Below are 23,533 nucleotides of genomic sequence, written 5' to 3' on the forward strand. Positions count from 1 at the left end.
AGAAGTTGCATTGTTCCTGTATTCAGAGACTTAAGTGGTTATTTTAGAACTAGCCAGCATGGTTTAGATTTTGATCTGTAGCTTTGGTTTTCTTGTGATTCGTATTGATTGCTTCAATTTGTATGCTGCTTTGCTCTATAGATTCTTGATCCACTTGTTTTTCTCCTCTTTGGTATGGTTATAGGTTTATGTTTCTAATTTTCTATTTTCTTTTATTCTTGGATTTTCAGCATTTGCACTCAAGGTGGCTATTTTAGAAAAAAGTTTTTGTTTTGGTTTATTTGCCCTGCTGTCAGGCCTGTTTGGCCTTATCCATGAGATAATGGAAATGAAAGTGCTTTATAAGCTGTAAAGCACTCTTCAAATGTAAGAGATGATTACTATTTTATTAAAAATAATAACCTTGTTTGTAGCTCTGAGTCTTCTTGCTGTAATCAAGGGCAAAGTGGAGCACCTAATCGGACAGGTGGGTCATCTTTATGCACTGAGAGCCTAGTTCATAATAGCTCTAGCAACCAGTGTTACAGCCCTAGACTCTCCGTGAACATGGATTATACCCTGTGTCTAATCTGTAGGATACAGACAAGAGCGTAGAAAGGAGACAGAAGACCCACACCGGGAAGCCCAACAACGACTGATCTTGTTTGATGTCTGATTTCTAACTTGTGCCCACACCCTTATCTTGAAGACTTGAAATACCCTGCCAGGCCAGAACGAGGCTTAGGTCCCACCATCCTCCTGGTTACTGGATGAAGGGAATTCTGTGCTCTGCCGAGGATCCTGTTTTAGAATCTGTGACAACATTGGGGCAATACTGTTGTTGACCTTCTTGCTCTACAAATTCACGTTACCTTTTAAGAATCAATCCTGCTGGGTGTGGTGGCTCAAGCCTGTAATCTCAGCACTTTGGTAGGCAGAAGCAGGAGGATCACCTGCGGTCAGGAGTTCAAGACCAGTCTGGCTAACATGGTGAAACTCCATTTCTACTAAAAATACAAAAAGTTAGTTTAGCGTGGTGGCACACATCTGTAATCCCAGCTACTCGGGAGTGTGAGGCAGGAGAATCGCTTGAACCCAGGAGGTGGAGGTTACAGTGAGCCAAGATCACGCCATTGCACTCCAGCCTGGGCAAAAAGAGCAAAACTCCATCTAAAAAAAAATAAAAAATCGTAAAGTGGTTTGAGTACAGGACTTTCATACTCTTTAAGTAGTTCTGCCTCCTCATCAAGAAGTCCTACTGAGTTTAGACCTGAACTAAAACAGGGCCCCATATACAATTATCTTCTTTCAGCTGGTATTGACCAGACCCAGTATATATGGCTATAGATGCCCTTAACTTGTTTATATTGAGAGCTAGTTTCTAATGTTTGAAAAGTTGCTATTTGTTTCAACTAAGCCATCGTTAGTGGAATTCATCCCAATGTTGAGCTAAGGAAGAGAAAATGGGCCTTATTGGCTCCTTAGTAGATTAGAAATGCAGAAATTTTTTTCTAGGGGAAGGAAAGGAATGATAGTCCCCCCAAAAAAGTTGTGTGATGTGCCAAGGTGGTGGGAGGTGGGAAAGCATTTTATAAAAGGAGATATCTCCGTGATTGGGCATTCATAGGATCAGAACATGACACCCTCAAGAGATGGCAGTATTTAAGTCCCCCTCGTTTTCACATCTCTATCTTGTTCTTTATTCCTACTTCTCATTCATTTATTTATTTGATTATTCACTCATTCAGCAAATACTTATTGAGCACTTATCTGGTACCAGACAGATACTATGCTATATGCTGGGGACCACACACAGCATTTCCAACAATTGTCCTGGATCTCAAGGCCATCTGTGCTGTAGTCTGTACATGGACTTTAGGTCAGACAGACCTGGGTTCTGGTGCCTTCTCCCGCTTGCTTTTTCTGTTACTCAGTAAAACTTACTCTGTAACTTGTCATCTGGATCTTACTTTATGTATCTTTAAAACTGGATAATAACAACTACCACATAGAGTTGTGGTGTGGATTCCATACATGATGTGTATAATACGCAGTGCTGGACACATAGTAGGTCTCTCACTCATTAATTGGTGGTTGTATCCTTCACATAAATCTCCTAATCATCAACGCAAACCCATTAACAGCTCTTCTTTGCCTAGGCAAGTTGGCTTCTAAGTGGAATTTAATTATGTTTAAGTCTTTATATGCACAGACATCTGGACAAGCTATTTTCAATAAAGTGTGGATTCTAGTTTGGGATTCCAGAACTGTTAATATAGAGACATTTCCAGTTCACTTTCTTTTCACCAACATGATTGAATATCTTTTTTTTTTTTTATCATTTACTTTTCCCCAACTTTATTAAGGTCTAACTGGCAAATAGAAATTATATATATTTATAGTGTGCAACTGACTTTTAAAATACTTGAACCATTAAATTAATCAAAATGGTCACATCAGCTAGCTGGGCAACCATTAAAATAACCAAACAAAGAAATGTAGCTAATAATAAAAAATAGTTGGAATGAAATCATTAAAATATTAATCCAAACAAGGTAGAAAAAGTGAAAAAAGAAAACTAAAATAGGCAATTAAAACAGAAAACAAGTAGATAAGCAAATTGATGCAGAAATAGAAAACCAAATGCTTCATGTTCTCGCTTATAAGTGGGAACTAAGCACTGAGCACGCATGGGCATAACTATGGGAACAGCAGACACTATGGACTACTAGAGGGTGGAGCGGGGTGAGTTAAAAAAATACCTAGCAGGTGCTATGCTCACTACCAGGGTGACGGGGTGAGTTAAAAAAATACCTAGCAGGTGCTATGCTCACTACCAGGGTGACAGCATCTGTATTCCAAACCTCAGCATCATGCAATACTTCCATATAACAAATCTGCACATGTACCCCCTATCTAAAATAAAATTTGAAATAAAAAAAGAAATTAAGTAGAAAGATGGTAGATATAAGTCCAACCATATCAATGATAACATTAAATACCAAGACACAAATAAGTTATTATGTAAGTAATTTCATAGAAAAAAAAATACCATGCTAACACTAATCTAAAGAAAGCTGGAATGGTGTATTATAATATCAGACAAAACAGTTTTCAGAGCAAAGAATATTACAGGATTAAAGAGGATCATTTTATAAGGATAAAGGAGTCTATTAACCAATAGGATGTAACAGTGTTAAACATTTATGCACCAAATCGAATTTTCAAACACATGCAGCAAAAACTGATATAACTGTAAGGATAAATAAACAAATACACAAGTGTAATGAGGGATTCCTTATACTCTTCTGGATAATAGATAGAACAAATAGAAAGAAAATCAATAAAAATATAGAAGACCTAAATAACACTACCAACTAACTTGACATAATTGACCTTTGTAGACCCCCTGCATCCAACAATAGAGGAATACACAGCACTCTACACCCTAGGACTGACCCAGCAGTCTAGCCAATTTTGTCTATCAAGAGGAAAACACTTGTGTCAATGTAAACATCATTGTTCTGGACCTCTCCAGGCCATGAGCAATGGCACAGAATCCCTGTCTTAGCTGCATAGTCCCCTCCTCGAGGCATTGCTGCTGGATATTCTGGTAGCTGCTCCATGAAAAGGTTATTGTTTCAAGGAAATAGTTCACCTGCCAAGGATGAGGTCAGGGATTGGATCTGAATCAAAGATCTAACCCACACATTGTCATCTTGCTGGGGAGAGCAGCAGCCACTAGCTGTGTCCAGCTTTATTAAAATTGTTGTACTGTTGCCCCCAGGGCCTTGGCATTGGAAAATAAACAAATGAACAAACAACATCACGGCACCAGGGTTAGGTCCATCCCAAGATCTTCTATCATTTTTTTGATAACTGGACTGTTGAAATCAGCCAAACAATACAGATGTCCCCAGAAAACCTTCTTGAGAGATTTTACTCCCTAGAGATAACGTATGACAAGACAGGTTTTTTGGTTCCCTACTTTTCAAAAGGGAGAAAGCTTAAAATCAAAGAAATATGATAGAAAGGTGAAGTATACATGTAATCAGATTTAAGCCATACAATAGAAATGCAATTTATATACTCATATAACAAATTACTACATTTTAATCAAGGAGGAAAAAAGATAAACTAGAAGAATGTTTGGTAGTATAATGATGACATTTCAAGGTGCTGTTTTGTGGGGACCCCTACCATTTCCAAATCCCAGTGAACCATTCTTAGGAGTCAGACATACAAGTGAAGGATGGAGGAGAAAAATAGTTCCAGCCATATTGTACATTGTACACACCTCTCCACGAACCTTGGCTGCATCTTGTGCTTCTACACTCCAATGGGCTTTCTCCATGAAACTGTCTCTTCTGTGAACATGAATCCATACCCAAATTATAGTACATATAGTAATTTATAATAATCTGCCATCAAATGATATTATACCATTTTAGGTATAGTATATGGAATTTACAACCATGTATTTCCATTTTTCTCCTCCTGGCCTTTGCACTATTCTTATCATAAATCTACTTTAATGTACATTATAAAACCTACAACAGATTTTTTATTATATTTCCTTTAAATAGTCAATCATCTTGTAAGTAATTTAAATAAGTCAAAATCTATATTTACCCATTTAGATAACATTTCTGTTTATTTCTCTTCATTTCTTTGTGTCAATTCAGATTTACATCTGCTATCATTTTCCTTCTGCTGAAAGTACTTCCTTTAATATTTCTTACAATGCAGATTTGCTGATAATGAATTCTTTTAGCTTTCATATGGCTGAAAAAAATTGTTATTTTGCTTTTATTTGTGAAAGCTATTTCCACAGGGTAAAGAATTCTATGTTATCAGTTTTTCCTCCATTTAGTACAGTAGAGGTGTTCTAGCTTGCATTATTTCCAAAGAAAAATCTGCCTCTATTCTGATCTTTTTTCTCTGTATGTAATGTGTGTGTGTGTGTGTGTGTGTGTGTGTGTGTGTGTGTGTGTTTTACTTTGGCTGCCTTTAAGATTTTTCTTTTTATTATTGGGGTTTAATAAATTTGATTATGATGTGCTTTCATGTAATTTTCTTCAAGGTTTCTTGTGCTTGGAGTTTGTTGAGCTTCTTAAAGCTGCAGGTTTATAATTTCAACAAATTTGGAAGTTTCTTAGCCAGAATTTGTTCAAATATTATTTTTTGTCTTCCCCTCTTCAAAGACTTCAATAACATGAATATTAAGCCTCTTGTAATTGTCTCATAGCTCACATACTCTCTATTATACTTTTTCCCATTTTGGAAAGTTTCTATTGCTATTTCTTTAAGTTTACTTCTGTTTTCTTTTGCAGTGTCCAATTTATTCTTAATCTTATCCACTATATGTTTCATCTTGGACACTGCAGGTTGTCTTTAGAAGTTTGATTTTGGGACTTATTTATATCTTTCATGTCTCAATTGATACACTCAAGTATTCCTTTACCTTCTTGAACATATGTAATACAATTTAAATAATTCTCTTAATGCTTTTGTCTACTAATTGTATCACCTGTGTAAATTCTGGGTCAATTTCAATTTATTGATGTTTCTTCTAATTATGGTCATATTTTTCTGCTTCTTTGCGTACCTGGTCATTTTAATTGGATACTAGGCATTGTGAATTTTACCTTGTTAGGTGTTACATAGTCTTGTGTTTCTATACATATTTTTGTGTTTTGTTCTGGGACATTGTTAAATTGCTTGGAAAGAGCTTGAGCCTTTCAGGTCTTGCTTCTTTGCTTTGTTAGGCAGGATCCGATCAGTTTATTTTTTCCCACTACTGAGGCAAAACCCTTCTCGGTACAAATATGAGGCTTTTGTACTCTGGCTGGTGGATGAGATGCTATTTCTTTTTACATCTAATCATCTAATTCTTTCAGATGATTTTGTTTTTCTCTGGCCTTGATTAGTTTCCTCTCGTACTTGAGCTGATCAGTAGTCAACTTAACTCTTGAGGTGAGCCTTCTTTAGGTCTCCAGAATTTTCTATTTCTCTGGGTAGCTCCCCCTTTTCTGGTACTCTGCTCTGTAAACTCTAGCTATATCCAGGACCATCAGCTTCACCTTCTTATCTTAGAGAGACCACTGGGCTCCATGTGGGTCCCCCTCCTTGTATCATGATCTGGAAACTCTCTCCAGGCAGTAAGTTGGGACAATCATAGGACTCAACTCACTTGTTTCACATCTCCCAGGCATCACTGACCTTCATGCTTGATGTCAGAATTTCAAAATTCAGTTTTTCACATATGTTGTCTGCTTTTTTAATCGTTTCAGGCAGGTGGATAAATTCAATTCCTTTTACTCATTCTGGCTAGAAGCAAAGTCTGTAGTATTCTTTATAATTAAGTTTTTGTGTGTGCCTTTTCTCTATTTTCATTTGTGTGTGTGTTGTGGGGGATAAGGGAGTTTATGGAGATTAGCCAAAAAAGGTTTCTTTGGAATGAATGCTAAAGAGATAATTTTCCCATCCTCTTTCACTATCCTGATTTTTTACCTTGCTACCACAGTAATTTCCCCAAATGTAATCATCTCTTGTTTCTGCCTAAATCCATCATGGCTCTTAAATGATTACAGAACAATGTCCAAACCCCTTAGTATGCTTGCAAGCCTCTTGTGACCTGTTAACTCTTATATCTAACACCAGTCACCTTCCCTATCATAGCCTGCACTCTAAGCCTCTGATGTCTGCGAAGGTAGCAGTCTATGGGTTTTGGAGGCAGAGCTACTGTTCAAATCCTACTTAATGGCTGCCTGACATTGAGAAATTAACTGTTGTAATATTTTATCTGAAAATAAGACAACAATACTATATACTTCTCAGGTTTGTTGTGAACATCAAATAAAATAATATCTATAATGTGCTCACCACAGTGTCTGACATACAGTGAGTGCTTTGTTAATATAATTTGTTGCTATGATTGCTCCTCAGATGCATCATGTTCTGCTTCTCTGCTCTCTGGGCCTTTGATCACAGTTCTCCTTTTCTTGCTGCATGCGTTTTTCACCTGCTTACTCCTTCTCTTTTCAGGTACATCTCAAGCTTTCCCTCCTGGGTCCAGCTTCCCCTGACCTTCTGATCTTAGTAGGATGCTCTCCATGGTGCCTGTTCATTCTGTTTTGTCCTTGTTTTCCTCTTCCATCTCTACACGGGGTGCAGGGACTGTGGCTCATGGTAAATGATTCACAAATTTTTGCTGAAAAGTGAATGAATGAAGATAGGCTCTTTATAACTTGAATAGAACGGTGAAAAGGGGGTGAAATGATGAAAAGGTTACAGAAGTAACGTAAAATGTTGTTTAACTGGACACCAGTAGAGGTATACAATTCCTAGGCAAAAAGACACTGAGGAGAACAGGAGTCGGGCGCTCAGGGATACCACCTGGTCAGTCACCACTGCCCAGTGAGCCTCTCTGTAAAGCTACCCCAAGAGGCTGCAGAGGTAATTTCTCAATTCAGTGACAGGCAATGCTACATGGCAAGGAAAAGGGCAAAGCCTGGTGATAAGAAGCCAAAAAAAAAAAAAAAAAAAGAAAAGAAAAGCAAGAAAATAAACATCTCCTGCCAAACCATGTGAAAATGGACCCCCTGCCCCCTACCCTCATCCCTATAGCACAGGCATTCGGCTAATGGTATTATCTCTGCACAGCTAGAATTTTAGGAAATGCCTGCCAATATTGACATTACCCCCATGTAATGACATAAGGGTGGGTTGTTGAACAATCACTTTAAAAGTTAATTGTTGAAAACCTGCAGGTTAGAGCTCTTAAGCTTGCTTTTTTTTTTTTTTTTTTTAAAGTCTTAAGGCAGGTTAAGCATCTTCCTGCCTAGCTTTCTGAGTAGTTATTTTCTTTCCTCTCCTCTACTCTTTCTCACTTTTCTCTTTTCATGGTACCCTAGTCCTGCAGCTATGACTGCCTCTTGTCCTGAAGCCTGTCTGCATAGGCATTTGGGAATTCTGGTTAATCCAGTTCCTACCATTCCTCAACCCTCCTGAAGCCCCTAGAGGCTGTGTTAAGGATATCCTTCATGTCTGAGTCATTGGTAATGTGCTCAGAACTCTGCCAGCATTCCTCCTCAGGGGCCAGTTCCCCTGATGGTCCTAGAAAGAATCAGAGATGGTAGACCTCTGTGTTTAAGGGAACAAGTTTCTATCCCACAGATTGGAGGCTGTGATCACAGTGATGACCCACCCAGAGGAGAGCCTCACAACAAAGCCGATGTTTCCCCGCCTCCCCTTCCCCTCAGATCTCAGGCTGCAGTGAGTGACAACAGGGGATTTTTAGAAATTCTTATTTGGGGCAGGAAACTGACAAGGTATCCGTCCTTTCTCAATCAAAGCCTGGCATGAATTTGAGTCTATCAGTATATTTCCATTTATTGATGAGCAGATCACAGACTAGCCCCTGGGCATGTTTTCAAACTTAATGAAAAAAAGACAGTTTCTGCCACAAGAGCTCTTCATCTAACTGACAGCGTCAATCAAGAGGTTCTCTGAGCTCCTGGCTGCTCTCAGTAATGAAACCTTTCTTCTAAAAACTGGAGAGGCTGGTGAGATGGGATGGTGGGCCATGGTGGGGGGTGGGAGGGTACAGAAGATGTCTCTAGATCATCTCAGCTATTTCACTTTTGTCTCATTATGGGCCTTGCTAAGGCCTGAAGGAAGCCAGAGGCATGGGGTTTGGTGGCAGCTGGAGGGTCCTGGAAAGCAGGGCTGGAAGGGAGTCTTTTCCCAAAGGGAATGATGCTATGGAAGCTCCTTTAAACTGAAAGGTGACTTTTTTCATTCCTTCTGGTGGAAGGCCAGATTCTCCTTCCAGAAGCTCACTGCTGTTTTCATTTAGGACACAGAACACAGAACTGAGATCCGAAGCCTGTCTTGGAGATCATGTATTCCAATGGTTTTCAAACCTTTCTTTTACTGGAAAATACTTTTCCCCTTAAATGAAAGCTATTCCCTCTGCAAGGGCCTAACAGATAAACACACCAAAAAGAGAAACCAGGATTCCATGGTTTAGGGATGGAAAACCAGTGGAGTGGAGGTATGTGTTGGGGGATGAACTCTAAGTGGCCATGGAGATGCTCCAGAAAACGTTAGATTTCTGAGAAGCACTGAAAACCATGGATCTAGTTCAATGCCCTCAGGCTGAAGACCAGAGGCTTGCTGAAGAGCAAACATATAATATCTGGCCAAGCTGGTCTTTTAAGTTCCCTTTCCCCAAAAGATGGGGCATCTGCTTTGTGCCAGGCATCCTAGTGTGCACCAGTGATGCCGAGAGAGAAGAGGCTGTTCATGGATCCTCTGGCTGTCGCTGAGAAGGCCTTACAAGTCTCTAGGGCATCCTTCTACACCTTTCCCTTGCTTCTCCAGCAATAATACTAGTTTCTTCCTAAGTGGATTCATGTATTTTGGAGAGAGGAGCTTCTTACTTCTGCTTTCTAGAAGCAGTGATTTGCTCACATTGGCCAGAAAACTGCAAGTTATCCTTGTTATTGCCCCATCACCTAGACCTGTTGACTCATGTCCTAAGTAACTTGGGTCGGTCTGCTTGGCTCCATCTTTTTGTTTTGTTTTGTTTTTGAGACAGAGTTTTACTCTTGTTGCCCAGGCTGGAGTGCAACGGTGCCATCTCAGCTCACCGCAACCTCCACCTCCCGGGTTCTAGTGATTCTGCTGCCTCAGCCTCCTGAGTAACTGGGATTACAGGCGTGCGCCACCACGCCCAGCTAATTTTGTATTTTTAGTAGAGGAGGGGTTTCTCCATATTGGTCAGGCTGGCCTCAAACTCCTGACCTCAGGTGATCCGCCTGCCTTGGCCTCCCAAAGTGCTGGGATTACAGGGTGTGAGCCATCGTGCTGGGCCCTACTTGGCTCTACCTTTACCTGAATACCCTGTTCTCAAATACCATCATTTCACTGGAGCTGGGAACAGGCTTCTAACTGGCTTTCCTCTTTTATTCTGGCCTCATTTAAATTCATTCTTCACATCAAAACCAGTGTCATGCGCGTCCGTGTGAAGAGACCACCAAACAGGCTTTGTGTGAGCAACATGGCTGTTTATTTCACCTGGGTGCAGGCGGGCTGAGTCTGAAAAGAGAGTCAGCAAAGGGAGATAAGTGTGGGGACGTTTTATAGGATTTGGGTAGGTAAAGGAAAATTACAGTCAAAGTGGGCGTTGTTCTCTGGCGGGCAGGAGTGGGGGTTACAAGGTGCTCAGTGGGGAAGCTTTTTGAGCCAGGATGAACCAGTAAGAGGAATTTCACAAGATAATATCATCGCTTAAGGCAAGGACCAGCCATTTTCACTTCTTTTGTGGTGGAATGTCATCCGTTAAGGTGAGGCAGGGCATTTGCACTTCTTTTCTGATTCTTCAGTTACTTCAGGCCATCTGGGCATATACGTGCAAGTCACAGGGGATGCAATGGCTTGGCTTGGGCTCAGAGGACTGACAACCAGCATGATGTTTTTGAACTGCAGCTCTGGTTATGTCACTTCCTCTATCAGCTGAAAACTCCTCAGTGGCTTCCCATTGGTTTTAGACTCCCCATTCTTTATCCTACTCCTTGACATTGCTGATCAGCGTCCTGTATATCTCTCTATTTTGGTCTTGAATCTCTCCTCCTTCTCTCTGGCCTCCAGCAAAAACTTCCCTTTCTCACCACTCTCCAGCAGGAAGAGGGAAATGGCTTTGGAGATTGATACCTCTGGGCTCTGCCATTTACTAGGTAAGTTATTTAGGCCCACAGCCTCAGTTTACTCATCTGTAAAATAGAGTTAAAATACCACAATGTCATTATAAGTTTCACTGACATAATACGTATGAGCTTTCTGGCACAATGTCTAGTCAAGATGATCAATGAATATGAATTCTCTGCCTGGAATCTATCCCTCATTGGCTCTGCCTGTGGTTGCAGATCCAGCCACTATCTTGATTGAGGGAAACATCAGGCTCCTGTTTCTTCAGCACTGATTTCTAGCTGCTCAAACTTTGCAGCTGGTGCAAATTCTTGCCCCTGGAACTCTGTTTTGCTGATCCCAAAGCTGCCCATTGCAGGTATACCTAAGACCTCTAATGAAGCCAAGGGCAGGGCTAATCCCTTGCATACTTACTGCGATTATGTCCAGAGTATGCACCTGGGGCTGTCACCATTGCTATTCCCTGGGTCTCCACTGGAGTGCCTCTGTAAGCCTTGTCACCACTACTTGATGGGGAAATTACCTAAGCTGGAGCTCTCAGCAACACCTTCACTGTCCTGGAGTCCTTGGTGCCTGGCAGACATGGTTGCCACTGGCTATGTCTCCATGAGCCCTTGGAGCTGTAGTTTGTGAAGATTGTAGCTCAGCCTGGAAGCAGGAGGAGGCTATGGCTCACAGTGCTTCTCCTCTGCGGATGGCCTTGGGCTTTCCGACTCTGTGGTCTCCATCAGGTGGCCTTATAATAGGACTTGTTCATTTTGCCTACACTGGGGTCCCACGACAGGTTCCTGACAGAACAGACTGAATGGGTCTGTGTTTGGAATTGCTCTCCCTTTCCTAAGGTCTGGCATGGGACATTTGCCTACTGACCACTTGGAGGATGCCTATTTTATCCTATGCTGCTCTGGTCAATGGCTAATCCCTAAGTTCTCACCCTTTTCTCAGCTGCCACACCTATGATGGATGATTTTTATACACTCAAGCGCATATCAAAATTTTGAGCACCTCCCCAGAAATTTTGCGGAGTGGCACAACCTTATAATAACATAATTACCAGAGTGCTCTTTGTATATCGGTAGCCCTCTTCTCCTGCAGTCAATGAGAGAGACATGATGGTCTTCAGATCTGGGGATACCCAGACATGAATTGTATTTCCTTGCTTTCTTTATCACTGAAATTTAGATACAGTCATGTGCTGCATAATGACATTTCAGTCGATTATGGAACACATATATGAAGGTGATCCCATAATGGAGCTGGAAAATTCCTATCAACTGGTGACATCATAGCTCTAGTAACGCCACAGCACCATGCATCATTCACCTGTTTCTGGTGATGCTATTGTCAACAAACCATAATTGTATAATACATACCATTATGTGTTATACTTAACACATATTTATGTGTTATCAAGTACTATGTACTGTACATAGTGCTTGATGATGACAATAAATGACTATGTTATTGCTTTATATATTTACTATACTATACTTTTTTTTGTTATTACTTTAGAGTGTACTTCTACTCATAAAAAAATAAAGTTAATTGTAAAACAGCCTCAGGCAGGTCCTTCAGGATGTATCCCAGAAGAAACCATTGCTATCATAGGAGAGGACAGCTCCATGGGTGTTATTGTCCCTGAAGACTTTCCAGTGGGACAAGATACGGAGGTGGAAGACAGTGATATGCATGATCCTGACCTTGTGTAGGCCTAGGATAATGTGTGTGCTTATGTCTTAGTTTTTTAATAAAAAAGTGTAAAAATTAAAAAGTTAAAAATTCTTTTACATAGAAAAAAGCTTGTAGAATAAGTATATGAAAAAGAAAATAGTTTTGTACAACTATAAAATGTGCTTTTGTTTCAAGCTAAGTGTTATTACAAAAGGGTCAAAAGGTAAAAAAAAAATTTAAAGTTTTATGAAGTAAAAAAAGTTACAGAAAGCTAGGGTTATTTTATAATTAATGAAAAACATTTTAAATAAATTGAGTATAGCCTAAGTGTGCAGTGTTGAAAAATGTACAGTTATGCATAATGTCCTAGGCCTTCACATTCACTGAGTACTCACTCACTAACTCACCCAGAGAAACTTTCAGTCCTCCAAGCTCCATTCACTGGTAAGTGCCCTATACAGGTATACCATTTAAAAAAAATCTTGTATAGCATATTGTCACTGTACTTTTTCTATGTTTAGATATGCAACTACTTACTATTGTGTTACAATGTTCTTGCAATATTCAGAACAGTAGCATGCGGTATAGGTTCGTAGCCATATAGCCCGGTGTGTAGTAGGCTGTACCACCCAGGTTCATGTAAGTTCACTCTATGATGTCCACACAGTGATGAAGTCATGTAGTGATGTATCTCAGAATGCGTTCCTTTTATTTAGCAACACATGACTATACATTGAGTGAGAAAAGTAAACCAGAATTTGATTAAATATGTTAAAAACATTTAGAACATCTTAGATTACCAGTAGTAAACTACTAACTACCCACAGATGGTAGGTGAGGATGCCAGTGAAGGCCCCTCAAGAGTCGTTTTTACTAGGTTCATAGACACTCAGTCCCCAGACAGTGTTGCCTAGTAGTTGGGAGTCACCCAGGATCCAGAGGAGGTGGGTAGGACATTCTTGTTGAGTGTTTTTGAGTTATGCTCCAGGGAAAGGGCCTCACTGGGTCTCTTAATGAAAGGAAACCCTGATCCTTCAAGGCTGGCAACAGAAGGGCCTTATGGCATGTGGGTGGGTGTGGTCCTGAGGCTTGTCCTCTAAGAACCACATTCCCCTGGCAGATTTCACACATTACTACTGCCCTGCATGGAGGATATTAGTAGATCAGTCAAGATGGAGCTTCATTGAACCCAGACCAACTGTTTTCAAATACTTCCTCCTTCAGCAGGAGGTTCCTCTGGCTGTCTTGCCCACCTCTTGCTCCCTTTCAGGCTTTGATGCCTGGTACCTTGTGAACTACTGCAAGAATAAGAGCACACCCTGTCTGGTGGTGGTGGTGGGTGCTACAATTTTTCTTCAGCATCCATCCCAGCTTGGAATAATAAGAGAAAATGATGCCTGCCTCTGTGGGTTCTTACAGTATCCCTTCCAGGGCACAGACACATCCTGGCATCTAGCAGGACGGAAACTGCAGCTACCCTGAAGGAAAACAGCAGCCTTGGCTTTTGAAGGGATGGCAGGACAGTGGCAGGGTGGAAGAGTTTGGGAACTTTGTGACTCTGCTAGCTGAGTATCTTGTCTGACTTAATGGCCCTCACCCCTCTACTCCCATCTCTCTGCTCTGAAACTCTGACTGTGAAAGTCTCCAGGGTCCCCAGCTCTCGGAATTTATGGAGAAAATGACTCTGTGTCCTCTAAGTCTTCAACAATGCTTGGGGCTTTGATATATGTCAGCTTTGGTTGTGGTTGGGGATTGGGGGCTGGTGGAGAAATGCCAAGTAACCTCCTCACCTCCACCCCCATCACTGCTGTCCTGCTGATCCCTAGAGCAGCAAAGAAACATTCTAGCTTTGAAGGTGGGCCTTGGTCAGTTACAAATCCCCCAAACAGGTGCTTCTGGCCATCAAAGTCTTGAAGCAGTTAAACTTGCTTTCACCTTTGCTGCAGTTTCCTTAAAAGAAAATAGAGAGATCTTCGAAAGGTGGAGGGGGTGGCAGGCCAGAAACGTAAAGTGTGTGCAATCACTCAGATACAAGTGGCACCACTAAAAATTGCCTTCATATATCAGCTTATGGTTTACACACTCTGGCAGAAAGGACACTAAAAGGTCAGCAGGAAAAAAATGTATATGTCAGGCCTGGAGCTGTGGCTCCAAAGGTGGTGAGAAGACACGATCTTCGAAGGGTTCTGGAGGGACCGGCTAACTGCTTGATGTGGCAGGATTCTTTTTTTTTACTCTTTATTTTGTTTTATTTTTAAGGAAGTTGCTTGCAAACGTCAGCAGAGAAGCTAAGGTATAGACTCAGAGTAACCTCTCGCTCCGACCCCTGGTGACAAGACGGATAGTTCCATTCATCTATGGGTGAGCAGCCGAGGCTCCCTGCATTTTTTTTCCTTTTTGCTTGGATTCGGTATATATTTGTTTGCAGAGAGGGATGTCATGCTTGTGAATGCACTGCTCAGTCATGTGCCTGCGGTGAAATCAGAGGAGGGGAGGAGAGGCAGGAGGGAAGGAGGTGGTGTGGGGAAAGGGCAAGCTATACTCTGGGGGCTTTCAGTGTGCCAGCTTGGATCCAGAAACACATCTTCAACCAAATGCTAATGGAGAATGTGCCTTCCAACCCGAAGTATCAGCAAGTAGGCTGTAAATTAATAATGCACCCTTTTAGTAGCAATTGCCTTGTGGAAAATTCTGGGGGAGGATTATTCATCCACTTCCCCTTCCATCCCACCTCTCAGGAACTAAGAACACTGTAGGTCTCTCGGAGTTTTGTTTAAGACTGACCCTCCCCCCTTATTTTATTAACCGTGTAACATTTTCAGGTTGTTTTTTCCTCTCTGTCTCCTGCAGCAAGTCTCTATTGATCACTGTTTACAGTTATAATCCCTTTCAAATTTATCATCCATGACTAACACCACATGTATTGATTAGTGTTGACGGATGTCCCTCTACAGTATAGAAGCACTGTGATCCCGGCCAGCCAAATGCACTGGAGAAGGGGAGATAGAAATATATGCTTTCCCTTTTTCCTTGATTTTCTTTCGGTGCCTTTCTATTCCCTATTTGGTCCCTAGCCCAGGTGACTACTTTCCTACAGATGCTTAGGGATTGCTTTGTATATTTTTAAGATAATTTCTTTACTCCCACTGAAGCCTTCTGGGAAGAAAAGAAAGTGCTGTTTTGCTCCTGGGTGGCAACTGGGGGTCTGTGGACAGGCCCTAAAGGAGATCAGATTTATGAGGGACATACACATGTCTTAACCTAAAGCCTCAAGTAACAAAGATGTAAAGGCTAGTTTTTTTAGGGACAAATTAGATGTCACTTGTGACTAAGGACAAGGTGTCCGAAATCTGGACTACAAGTGGAGTCATTTGTCAATAGTGCAATTTTTTTTGGTCGTTTTTTTGCTTACTCTCTACAGTGTCCTCTTTGCCTGTTGTGGGCCAAAGGCAAGTGACAGTTAGGTTGGGACGCTGTGTACTCATCTGTCTTGCCCAAGTCACATTTCTAGGCCTCCTTGTCTTGGAACATTTGTGTATCTGGTTTGTCCTGCATGTGTGCATAAGGCACCCACCCCAGCCGCCCACCAAGCTAGCACTGAGTTGTGAAGCAGTCTGTCCTTTACCTTCAACCAGCCCCCTTGTGGGTAAGGCACCTTGAGGGTCCTGAGCTCAGCTGCCTCATCTATGCAATGAAACTAATAATCCTCTCCTTGCCTACCAAACAAGGAAGCTGTGAAATGACAGCTATGAGAGGGATTCAAAAAAATCATAAAGGACCTCATAAAACAAGATTGTATAACTATTATCCCGGAAACTATCTTCCTCCTCCTCGTTCTCCTCTTCCTCCTCTTCATCCTGTCTCTCCCTCTCTCTCCCTCCATCTTTATCTTGGTCTCTATCTCTCATACTCTAAGGGGGTTTTATTACTTTAAAAGGTTTTTCTTACACTCCAAAGAATATCACCAGAAGATGCAAGGATTAGGTTTGAGAATAAAACAAAGAATTATAGAACTCAAAGGGAATTTAGAGGTATTGTAGCCTAACACTTTAATTTTACACGTGAGAAAACTGATGAAGCCTAGACATTTGGAATAACACGTTCTATGTTGCACAGTGTGCGAGAGATAAGCCCAGGAAAAGAAGTCAGTTTTCTGACTCTTAGGCAAGTATCTTTTCTTCCCTAAACCTCTCCTCACTGCTTCTCTCTCCCGCCCTATTCTCCTGCTCCTTTTCTCTTTCTTTCTCTCCTCTCACTCTCCCTCCCCCTTGCCTTCTCCCTTTCCTCCCTCCAGCCCTTCAGTAGCTTTCCAGGTCCGTGTAGGGAAAGACACAAAGCCCCTTGTTCTTGGTACTCACTTTGGTTTGCAAAACCTACTTTCTAAGAAACTCAAAGGTTTCTTTACCACTGAAAATTCGTATTAAAAAGTTAATTTTCTTTCCAAAGGAAAAAAGAAAAGTATGTTCCGCTCCTAGGGGAGAGCACATCTACACACCTCATGTACCATTCTGTCATGCTATCGTGCTTTTGAATAGCTACTTAGTTGACTCATATGTAAATGATATTTTATCCTCCCTCACTGCCTCTGTCCCCACTATTGACAATAATTTGATGGGATGTTTTTTGCCTCTTAACTTATCTATTTTTCAGGTTTTCATGGTCTGTTTGTAATAGTGTTTTTGGTTCTTTGCACTACTTTAAATTAAGTTTCTCATAAGGGTCTTATTATACCTGAATACTGCTCAGTTATTTGATGACATAGTTGTAAATCCTCAATAAAAAGATCTTTAATAATCAGTTGGCATTTATTTAATATACTACCCATCTTATTAAATCTAACTCCTTAGATTTAATAGGACAGTTTATTGTATTTTAGCATCAGAATAGTGATGCTCTAGTTATGCTTGAGAAGGCACTTTCATTATAAACTCCTGTTTTTAGGCACTTATAATTTTCTTAAGTAGCACATTTATTTCAATGTGCAATCATTTTCTCTTCTCTTCTCCCTCCCTCTCTCAATTTGTACCATTTTTTCCCTCATCTTTTAAAAGTTTAATATGGAAATACATTTCAAACTTCAGGGAGAAAGCTCTATCAGTGGCTGAGAATAGCTGAGCAAAGCTGCCAGGCTCCTTGAAATCCACATTCTTGTTTGGTGCCATCAGCCTACTTGATGCATATGTTGGCAATGGAGCCTGCTAGCCCCAGGATTGTGTTCCTATAACTTATGGAACTTTTTTGCAAGTCTTTTCAAGTGCATTTCCCCCAGTGGGTTTAAGCATCCTCCAGCTTTTGCCAGTGGTAGGAAACTGAGGAATCGAGAATGCAGAAAATACACTAGAATGGAGATGAGCCTCTCAGCTGCTCACCTGATGCTTTCCCTTTCCAGCCCATTCATGGCAAAAGTGCACGGGCCATGCTCTACTGCCCAGCTCTTCAACTTCATGTCCATTCCTTGCCTGGTTAACATCCACTCATATTTCTGATATCAGAACAAGCATCACTTCTTCAAAGATGCCTGTTGTAACCATGTAGAATGAATCTGGTTTCTTTGTTATGTATCTTGTAGAATGGGGCTCTTTTGTTTTAGAGCATATATTACATTTTCCATTTATTATATTCAGTGGTGCACTGGGATTGGCTCATATTGTCTTTTGAGAGCCAATTGTGTGAATCTCTTCCCAACTCCATATTTAGTGACATCACCCTGAGAGCCTAAAATCAGTCATCCTGGGAGTAGTTAGATTAAGAAATAGGCAAATGCTACAAATCAGAGCCTCTTTCCTCCCCATGGGAGGAAGCTGATTTTTAAATATTCACCTACACACCAATTATGTGGTAGTTTGAGACTAAAGCCTGTCCCCTTCTCTAAACTGTAAACTCCATAGAAAAAGAGATTTTATCATTTTGGTTTGTGTTATATTCCCATCACAGTGTCTGGCATGTTGTAAGTAGCCAAAGAACTGAATTATAAAGAGATTTGGAAATAGAATCTTATTTAAGCAAAGAGCCTGGACCATTCAAAGGATCTTAATCTTATAAGATCAAGGTTCTCTATGATTTACTTCTAAGCATGAGTCATCTTGTAGTGTGATAGGATCTGGCTCTTTAAGAAAAGAAAGATTCTTAGATATTCAATTAGTTGTATTGGTATAATGACTCATCAGGCAGCCCTTGAAACTCTTTAGCCATGTGCAGAAAGAGAGAGGCTGGATGATGTTTTCTGCTGTTTTTTTAAAAAATTATTTCATTGATAAAGTTCTCTTCTGTTCTTCTAGATAGCTGCTTTCACAGGTTTTATGGTCCTCACTTTGAGAGGATGATGCTTTTTATTTCTACCTCCTCACCATGCTCCAACCTAGGTAGTCAGCATCCCTTCAGGAACTTCTAGCTGTTATCTAATGAAATAGGGTCCAAGCATGAAGTTAGAGAGACTTTTGTTCTGCCATAGTTTTGTAGCCTTGGAAATTGATTCCATCCTTAGAGCTTAAGTGTCTTCATGCCTAAAGCATGGCATGCCATAAAATTGTTACATGACATGAAATTAAACAAGTATGTGAGGTTGCTGACAAATGTAAATGTTATCAATTTTACAATCTTTAAATCTTTTCTCCTAGACCTGGATTCTGTCTTTGATGTTGTAGTGGAAGAATGGATGACTGAGGAACAGAAATATTTCAGGGTGACACTGTCAAATTGCTTGAGTGAGATGAGGAAAATTTAATTAATAAATTGACTGTTATTGATAAATTAAAAACTTTTTTGTGCAAGTTTTATTTTCTTCAGTGAAGGACTAAATAATTTGGACAAACATCTCACTTAAAACAACTAGAAAAGTTAGAATAAAAAGTGTGACAAACATTTATTGAAGGACATAGTAGAGCTAACAAGATCATTCACACTAACAGGGCCAAGATCTGGAGAAGAATGATATCTAGACAGGTCAGCCCAGCACTTGGAGCAGCATTCCCCAGGAGCATCTACTAGCACCCTGGAAGAGGTTGCTTAGAGGAGAGCCTGGGCGTGACTCTTGAGTCTCATATGGCTAAGGGGGAATTTGGAGTTGAGCGACTATGAAGGAGTAAGAACTCTGGTAACACAACAAGCTTTCAGTTGGAGTAAAAGTAAACTGATTTTATACTGACGTGCAGAAATGGAAGCCCCAGTTTCAAATTATCTTAATCTCCTATTGGAAGAGAGTGACCTGGAATGCTAGTGGTGCTGGCCATTTTTCAAAAGCAAATGTAACTTCTTTCTGGAGGATAATTTTATACTCCTAATTCTGAAATGACTATATCAGTTTTTTGTTTGCAATGTTCTGTATCAAACAAAAAAGTCATATAAAAATATAAGATCATGTTAAAAATTTAAGAGAAGCAACATAAAATATAACCAGATCAGAGGGAATCCAGAGAAGGGAGTTATTAGACACGAATTTTTAAATAATCATGAGATTTTAATATGTTTAATATGTTTAGGGGAATCAAAGATTGAGAATTTTGGAGGATAAACCAAACACTCTAATAAATATTTTAGAACTGAAAAATAAAAGGGAAATTAAGAATTTAGTGGGTGGATTAACAATGAATAGAGAGTTGAAGAGAGACTAAGTGAACAGCAATATAGGTCAGAATAAAATATTTAAAATGAACCTTGAGTTTAAAAGAAGAAAAAAACAATAGAAAAAAAAATAATAGAGAAAAAGTTCCAATATACGTATAATTTGAAGCCTAGCAGGATAGGAAAGTGAGAATTAGGTAAAAGCAGTGTTCTAATAGATAATGGCCAAGAGTTTCCCTAAACTGAATAAATATATCAAGCCATATATTAAAGAAACACTCTGAACCTAGAGTAGAATAAACACAAAGCAGTTGTGTATAATGTTAAACTGCTGAAAGCCAACGACAATCAGAAAATCTTAAGAGTGGCCAGAGAGGAAAGAGCAACAAGACTAACAGCTAACTTTTTAACAATAACAGTGGAGGCTGGGAGTTAATGAATGGTATAGTCAAACCATTGAAAAAAATGGCAAATTAAAATTTTATACTCATCGAAAATATCCCCCAAATCAAGGCAAAACAATAACATTTCCAGATAAGAAAAAACTGAGAGGATTTATCACTGGCAGACTTATACTAAAAGAAAGTATGAAGGGCATTCTATAGCCATTTTAGATTGAAGATTGAGAACATAGGAGAAATGAGAAAAATAAGTATGTAGAAAAATATAAATAAGTTTTAACTATATAAATAATAATAATGTCATGTGGGGAAGAATACATATATAGAATTAAAATACACTATGACAATAGCATATAAATTGAGAGAGTTAATGGAATTAAAGCGTCTTGAGGTTCTTGAATTGTACAGTAACAATGAAAGTGTTAATTTTCATTAGACAGACTTTATAAGTATACCTTTATCTCTAGGTAGCCCTAAATAAAATATACATACTTACATTAAAAGGACACATAATAACATAATAGAAGGAGAATATAATAAATAACTATATTTAATCAATCCAAAAAAAGGCTAGAAAATGATATAAAAAGTATAGAAAACCGGCTGGGCACAGTGGCTCACACCTGTAATCCCAGCACTTTGGGAGGCTGAGGCGGGTGGATCACGAGGTCAGGAAAACGAGACCATCCTGGCTAGCACGGTGAAATGCCGTCACTACTAAAAATACAAAAAAAAAAAAAAAAAAAAAAAAAAAAAAAAAAATTAGCTGGGCTTGGTGGAGGGCACCTGTAGTCCCACCTACTCAGGAGGCTGAGGCAGGAGAATGGCGTGAACCCGCGAGGCAGAGCTTGCAGTGAGCCGAGATCGCGCCACTGCGCTCCAGCCTGGGCGACAGAGCGAGACTCTGTCTCAAAAAAAAAAAAAAAAAAAAAAAAAAAAAAGTATAGAAAACCAGAACAGTTGTAGGAAGGAGTAAGAGGAGTAAGTAGGAAGATAATAGAGCTATTCAAATATATCAGTAATTGCACTAAATGTATATAGATTAAATGCACAAATTAAAAATGTAAGCCCTCAGACTAAATACAAAACCAAACCCAACTATATGCCGCCTGTAGAAATGCAAAATCAATGTATGGATATAGAAAGACTGAAAAGAAAAGGAGAGAAAAATACTGAAAGAAAGCTGGTATAGCTATGCTAATATGAAAGAAGCTTTAAAACAAAAAGTGTTGTTATTAGAGATGAAAATGGACATATAATGACAAAAAAGTCAATTCACTGGGAAGATGTAACAAGTCTAAATTTATAGCTATCTACAAAGAGCTTCAAGTAGATATAGAACCATCCAAAGGAGAAATAGAGAAGTTCATAATCGGACTAAGAGGATTTAACATGTATCTCTCAGGAACCGATAGAACACACAGACAAGAAGTTAGTTAGGATATAAAACCTCTAAACAATATTATTAACTAAATTAACTTAAAAGACAAAGAGAACACAGTATCCAATAGTGTATTTTTTTACTGTGGTATGATATACATAATATAAAATTAACTATTTTAACGACTTTTACATGTATAGTTACAATGGCCCATAAAGCAAGTAAAGACAAATTCTCAAAAACTTGAAATTATACAGAATTTATTTTCTAACTAGAGTGAAATTAAACTAGAAGTCAAAGCAAATAGAGAACTTGAAAATCTCCAAGTGCTTGGAATTAAGTAATAGACTTCTTATAATTATTATGTTAAAAATAATCACAATAAAAATTAAAAGATATTTTGAACAAAATAAGAAAAATATAACATCCCAAAACTTCAGAAATGCAGGTAAAGAGATAATTAGAAAGAAATACGTCGTAAATAAAACATGTAGGAAAAGAAAAAAAGGCTGAAAATGACCGTGTAATTATTCATATCAGGACATTAAAAACATATCAACAAATTAACCTCAAAATGGAGGAGAAAAGAAATAATAAAAAGAGGAAAAATTAATTAAATAGAATGCAAATATACAGTAAAGAAATTCAATAAAGCCAAAGTTAGTTCTCTGAAAGACTGACAATTGATAAAGCATAAGTCAGGATGATTAAGAAAAAGACAGGTAGGTACATATCAGGAATGAACAAGAAGATATAATAAAGATATGAAGAATTATCAAGAGGATATTAGAGAAAATTTTATGCCCCAAATTTTGAAATTTCAATGAACAAATTCTAAGGAAATAATTTATTAAAATTATAAGAAAAGTATAATTGAGGACATTTAATCTGTCACTTAAAACTTTCCCCAAAGAAATTTTCAGGTTCTCATCTCACAAATTATTTGAGTCATTTTATATTACTAAGACTTGTTTTATAGCCCAGAATATGGTCTATTTTGGTAAATGTTCCCTGTGCTTCTTTTTTTATTACCATGGTAAAAAACATAACATTTACCATCTAAATCATTTCTAAGTGTACAGTTCAGTATGTTAAGAAAATTCACATGGTTGTGAAACATATCTCCAGAATTTTTCATCTTGTAAAACGAACTTTATGCCCATCAAACAGCTCTCCATCTCCATCTACCCCAGCTTCTGGTAACAACTATTCTACTTTCTGTTTTTTTACGAATGCCTCATATAAATAGAATCACGCAATATTCGTCTTTTCGTTCTGGCTTATTTCTCTCAGCATAATGTCCTCAGGCTTCAATGATATTTCAGCATGTGTAAGAATTTCCTTCCTTTTTAAAAGCTGAATAATATTCCATATATGTTATAATTGAATATATTAAGTAATATTCCATATATATCACATTGTGTGTGCACATGTGTGTAGATAGATAACACATTTTATTTATGAATTCCTCTTTTCATGGGTACATAGGTTGGTTCTACCTCCTGGCTATTTTGCATAGTGGTGAAATGAATATGGATGTACAAATATTTCTTTGAAATCGTTCTTTTGATTTTTTTTTGATATATAGACAGGAGTGGAATTTCTGAACTGTATGGTAATTCTATTTTTAATATTTGATGAACTACCATATTGCTTTCCATAGGAGCTGTGTGTTTCACATTTTTACCAGCAAGGATTTTAATTTCTTCACGTCCTCACCAACACTTGTTATTTTCTGCCTTTTAAAAAAAATAGTAGCCATCCTAATGAATATGAGGTGATATCTCATCATGGTTTTGATTTGATTTGATTTTTTCCTAATGATTAG

The 23,533-nt window shown here is 39.0% G+C and overlaps 1 long non-coding RNA gene across 1 annotated transcript in view; it reads left to right on the forward strand.

The window, feature by feature from the left end:
• LOC102120760 (uncharacterized) overlaps positions 1–23,533 on the forward strand; it is a 272,609-nt gene that overhangs the window by 49,950 nt on the left and 199,126 nt on the right. Inside the window, exon 2 of the long non-coding RNA XR_006691689.2 lies at positions 14,623–14,724. This is a non-coding gene — a long non-coding RNA (uncharacterized lncRNA). The remainder of the gene's footprint in view (positions 1–14,622; positions 14,725–23,533) is intronic.

Source organism: Macaca fascicularis, chromosome 13 (genome assembly GCF_037993035.2).
Source record: "Macaca fascicularis isolate 582-1 chromosome 13, T2T-MFA8v1.1".
NCBI lineage: Eukaryota > Metazoa > Chordata > Mammalia > Primates > Cercopithecidae > Macaca > Macaca fascicularis.